Source organism: Maylandia zebra, linkage group LG3, assembly GCF_041146795.1.
Source record: "Maylandia zebra isolate NMK-2024a linkage group LG3, Mzebra_GT3a, whole genome shotgun sequence".
Classification (NCBI taxonomy): domain Eukaryota; kingdom Metazoa; phylum Chordata; class Actinopteri; order Cichliformes; family Cichlidae; genus Maylandia; species Maylandia zebra.
Window position 1 is genome coordinate 6,137,894 of NC_135169.1, and position 6,000 is coordinate 6,143,893.

At 41.2% G+C, this 6,000-nt stretch overlaps 1 long non-coding RNA gene across 1 annotated transcript; it reads left to right on the forward strand.

Annotated features, from left to right (window-relative positions):
* Nucleotides 1-2,920: 2,920 nt before the first annotated feature.
* LOC105940604 (uncharacterized) lies at nucleotides 2,921-5,008 on the forward strand. The gene is made up of 4 exons (XR_003022206.2): nucleotides 2,921-3,024; nucleotides 3,387-3,488; nucleotides 4,018-4,212; nucleotides 4,448-5,008. It is a non-coding gene; the product is annotated as an uncharacterized LOC105940604 (long non-coding RNA).
* Nucleotides 5,009-6,000: the final 992 nt, after the last annotated feature.

Below are 6,000 nucleotides of genomic sequence, written 5' to 3' on the forward strand. Positions count from 1 at the left end.
AAGGTAGGTCTCCCCTGCAGAATTGGTTTTCCCTTCGTCGGGAGCAGTGCTGGGCTCTTCAAATCATGGACAAACAGGATCCCACATTCTTGATATTTAGTTCACAAACACTTCTCATAATGACTAACTACTCCTGACATTTTGGAGATGTTAGCTCTTTATACAGTAAAGTTACAGCGGGATACAAATAATATCAGGCTGATCCTGCCACGATTTGTTCCCCCGGTTCAAATCACGGACAAACAGTATCCTACAGTTGTTTATGTTTTTAAGCCCATTTTACACAGAGAGGCATTTTTTGAAAAATATATTGATAGCAATGTTGAATATTATTACACAGGGAAAAAACAACTACATGTAAAATAATTACACCATAACGCCTCTGACTTTCTAAATGGAGGCACAGTAACTGCGTGTGTGTGTGTGTAAGCATGTAAAACCTGAAGATAGTGACAAAATACTGTTAATCTGACTATCTGCCATTCTGCAATTAATCTCATGTAAACAATAACGTGGCGCACAGCGTGACGTGAAAAAATGCTCATACCTGTGATGTTGCGTGACGAACTCTGTATTCCTCGTCCACACGTAAATGCAAAAAACAGGAGTTTTGGAGTCTACAGACTGGGACACAATGAAGGCTGCTTCTAACAGCTTGGACGAGTTTACGGACACTGTCACCTCCTATATCCACTTCTGTGAGGACAGCATTGTGCCATCACGCACCAGGGTGAGTTATAACAATGACAAACCCTGGTTTACTCCTAAACTCAAAAAGCTGTGGCTGGAAAAGAGAAAGGCGTTCAGAAGCGGAGACAGGGACTGCTACAGAGAGGCCAAGTACAGGTTCACTAAAGAAGTGGACATTGCTAAACATCAGCACTCTGAGAAGATGCAGCAGCAGATCTCAGAGAATGACTCGGCCTCTGTGTGGAAAGGTTTTAGGAATATCACCAACTACAAGCCTAAAACCCCCCACTCCACTGATGACTTGCTCTTGGCCAACACCCTTAACGACTTTTACTGCCGTTTTGACGAGCCATCAGGCAGCCTTCACACCTCCAACGGCCCCAACAATAGAGACACTTTGGACACTCATTCCCCCACCTCTCCCCCCTCCATAGAGCCATCACCACCTTCAAACTGTTCACCTACAACACCCCCCTCCTCACCCCACACAAAAGAGGATTTCACACCACCTCCTCCCACCACAACTCTTCATATTCATGAAGCAGATGTGAGGAAGCAGTTTAAGAGTCTGAATGCTCGAAAAGCTCCCGGCCCAGACGGTGTGTCTCCTGCCACCCTCAGACACTGTGCAAACGAGCTGGCCCCAGTGTTTTCTGGCATCTTCAACTCCTCACTGCAGGCATGTCATGTGCCTGCCTGCTTCAAGTCCTCCACCATAATCCCTGTCCCCAAGAAACCTAGGATCACTGGACTAAATGACTACAGACCCGTGGCTCTGACATCTGTGGTCATGAAGTCATTTGAGCGCCTAGTTCTCTCCCATCTCAAGACCCTCACGGCCCCCCTCCTGGACCCCCTGCAGTTTGCATATAGAGCCAACAGGTCTGTAGACGACGCCATCAACATGGCCCTACACTTCATCCTGCAGCATCTGGACTCCCCAGGAACCTACGCCAGGATCCTGTTTGTGGACTTCAGCTCTGCCTTCAACACCATCCTTCCAGACCATCTCCGAGGCAAGCTTTCCCAGATGAATGTGCCTGATCCCATCTGCCGGTGGATCACTGACTTCCTGACGGACAGGAAGCAGCATGTGAGGCTGGGAAAGAATGTCTCGGACTCCCGGACCATCAGCACCGGCTCCCCTCAGGGCTGTGTTCTTTCTCCTCTGCTCTTCTCCCTGTACACCAACTGCTGCACCTCCACCCACCAGTCTGTCAAGCTAATCAAGTTTGCAGATGACACCACCGTTATTGGACTCATCTCGGACGGGGATGAGTCTGCCTACAGGAGGGAGGCTGAACGTCTGGTGTCCTGGTGCAGCCATAACAACCTGGTGCTGAATGCCCAGAAGACAGTGGAGATTATTGTTGACTTCAGGAAGCACACAGCCCCACTCCCCCCCCATCATCCTGACTGACACCCCCATCACCTCTGTGGACTCATTCCGCTTCTTGGGTACCACCATCACCCAGGACCTGAAGTGGGAGCCCACCATCACTTCCGTCATTAAGAAAGCCCAGCAGAGGATGTACTTCCTGAGGCAGCTGAAGAAATTCAACCTGCCAACACGGACGATGATGCAGTTCTACACCGCAATCATCGAGTCCATCCTCACCTCCTCCATCACTGTGTGGTACGCTGGAGCCACTATCAGGGACAAACAGAGACTGCAGCGTGTTGTGCGCTCTGCTGAGAAGGTGATTGGCTGCAGACTCCCATCTCTGCAGGACCTGTACACCTCCAGGACACTGCGGCGTGCAGCTCGGATCTCAGCTGACCCTTCTCACCCTGGACACAGTCTGTTTGACCTGCTCCCCTCAGGCAGGAGGCTCCGGTCCATTCGCACCAGAACCTCTCGCCATAAGAACAGTTTCTTCCCCTCTGCTGTTGGACACATGAACAATAACCATATGACTGTACCCGCCACTAACACATGACCCTACGCTGTGTTCACTGAATCATTCCATGTTTGGCACTGATCACCACCTGCACTCATGTATATATCATGTATATATCTATCCACTTAGCACTTTTAATTCTTATTCTTATTTTTATATTTTTATGACAGTATGTTTGCACTGAAGCACTGCAGCAATTTCCTAATGTTGTAAACCTGCTCAACATTTGGCAATAAAACCCTTTCTGATTCTGATTCTGATTTTAATTAGTATTCACTTCATTAAAAACAACAAAAATAAAGCTGTCATTCCTTTAAGTGAGTCAAAGCAGCAAATCAACAGTAGTTTGATTTGTAAATAAATCAATTTGTCTGCAATTTCTTCCAGAAGCTGCACAAACACATTAACAATCTTCCAGAAGAATACAGGGAGGGTATGTACCAACTAATTAAAGGGTATTTCTTCTTCGACTTCTTAAACCGTATTGCCATTTCTAAATAAAATTATGCAAAGTTTTCTTCTCTGCCACATGCCCTATTGGTCAGTATGTTCTGAATCATTTCATGCCATATATTAATCTGCTCATTTTGTCGTGTAACTGTCACACTGTAAGAATTTGTTAATGAATTTCTGACACAGAAAACCTTCGCTTTCCAAAGCTCCATCAGTAATGCCTCCTGGTATACCTTGGACAAACAATTGGAAGCGAAAACTAAATACTTTTCTACTTTTCAGCTGAAGCAGCTAAAAACCATTCACAGTGAAGCAGCCTGAAACTCTCATTTATCTTTTCAGCTGCTAAAACATTGTTGGTGGCCTATCAAAAACGCCATGAGGATGATAAAATCAACAAATTCTTCAAATGCTTCGTTGATTTCGTGACACACCCTCATACAGGTATGTGCATAAATACCTGTATGAATTATATAAATTTCACCTTTTCATTATACAATTTCAGGCCAAAATGGTATGAAAAAATAGCATTTATCAGATTTCTTATATCTTTAATAAAAGAGAGCTACTAAAATGATTTCATTTGTTTTTTGATAAATAAATTTAAATATTCTTGTAAATGCAGTGGTTATACATTTACCCTCTGAACTTGTTTAGATGACTTTCATAAATATTCTCTACATGACACTGAAAGTTGTACAAAATAATTAAATAATTGGTAGATTAACGGTGCTTCCAGAGTATTTTCCATGGGAGGGACAAAGAAGAGTTTCAACCTCTTGCCAATTCCCCCTTTTTTAACAAATCACACCACATTGTGTACCACAGTATGCATTACTTCATTACACGGTAAATACAACCTCGTTTCTTATCAAGAAGACAAAATTTGCCATCTGAGTGAGCGTCCAATCAAAGTAAAAAAAAGTTTTAAAGCTTTTCTGTTAAGTTTTTCCTCTTTTCAAAATGTGTGCAGATGCAGTAAAGTTCTACAGTTACTGTACAGCTGAGACCTTCGGGGCAGACAAAGATGTGCTGTACCAAGTAAATTTGTCTCAACAGCTACTGGTGGAAAGCATAGACCTACAGGAATGCAACACTGTCATTGTTTTCTGCCCAATCAACTCTCGTGTTCGGTCAGATGTGGAGGCAGCCATGGCTAAAGCACCAGGTATCATAAAGCTTGGTCACAATAATATAAAGTATGTTCAGTTTTTTATAGTTTTATAGTTTCTCTTTTACTTTACTCACTATCAATATACATATGAATATTTTAATTCAGTTTTCAAGATAATCATGGAAACATCTTTTCTTATGGTTTCAGCCCTCTAACCATCCAAAACAGTAACAATGCAATGGCTTTTTATTTGATTATATTTATTTAGGGATGTTTCTGCTGTGTGCAGGTAATAAAGACATCATCCTGGTTGTGATGCACCATACCCGAAAGACAAACTACTCAACAAGTGGGACAGGATGGTCTCAGATATTTCCAAATGTAATCCTGCATGTTGATGTTCTCTTTCATAAGACTGAGAGAGGATTACTGAGATGTCAGAAGAATGCACAGGCAGTCTGTCAGATACAACAAGGATTACAGAAACACAATGATATTAGTGAACCAACCAACACTGTGGGAGCACAGGGTCCTTTGGCCCCGTCCCAAAGTGAGAGTTTGCCTGTTCCACAGAGGCAGGGACCTAATGTCCCACATAATCAAAATCCATGTTTGATTATGTAGTAAGACAGCTGGTGACACTGACAATGACAAAGACTGTTTAGCTGAGAATAGTTTTAGCTGAGATTTACACTTTGCATGAAAAAAGGATAAACCTAAATAGTCTAAATGAACAACATAATGCTTATTACAATGTTGAGTCTTTACAATATGAGATTTAATGTTACAATTAAATAAATGAAAATGCTCATACTGTTCATGTCAAAATGAAATAAAGTCTTGTGATGAGTCCTCAGTTTCCTTTGTGGTAACACTTTATTGTAGCATGCCTATTTTGCATTTGTATGCTGTCTATACAAAAGATTGCATGATGTACACAGCTCTAACAACTTAACAAATGGTCTTTGTATACAATATGTGTACGAAAACATGAATGATAATGAAACAAAAGTCTATATGAACATCAAGGAATCCATTAAATGTTATTGATTTTGTTTGTCAATAAATTCTTTGATGTTGAATTCAGGCCCAGGGCCCAAATTATTGTGATACAGAAAATTTAGCTTTTTCTTCCCAGTGTGCCTGAATGTCAAACCTTTTAAGATTTATATCTATAAATATATACAAAACACAAAAATATCCATGAATTTTTTCATTCAGGACCATTTTGAAACTGAACCTGCCTGGATGCCATCTTGTCTGACTAAAGCTGACAGACTACAAACTGAGGAAGGCGGAATCCCAGGAATGAACTAAAGAAACTCCAAACTCTGAAATTTTCAAGAGCCATTTCCTGCATTATCAGTCATTATGGATAATTTGTTTAAGGTGTTTACACTCATTTGTGAAGCTCTGTGAAATATTGTTTTTGTAAGTGTCACGGAAAAGGCTTATGTAGGTTAAAAAGAAGGTTAATTGTTGGTTCCAGCAGTTAAAATGTTTTTGCTTGTACATTTCTGTGCACAATATTGTAAAGGTGTGTCTAATCTTGTGTATAATGTGGAGATAAGGGAAATATTTTACTGCTATTTTTCATAATCATTATCATTACCATTGCATTAATAATACAGTCTACAGTATAGATATTGCATTCAGATGTTTAAACATATTGGCACCCAATTAGCCTTTATTGCAGGTGCAGTTATAACCACTTTAAACTGTTGAGTTTAATTTATAATCCTAAATGCTTTTTATAATCTTAAATGTTTATATGCTGATTATTTTGGTTTGTATGGGAGAGGCCCAGACGTCAGTGTGAAAGACTAGGTTGCAGGCTGACAG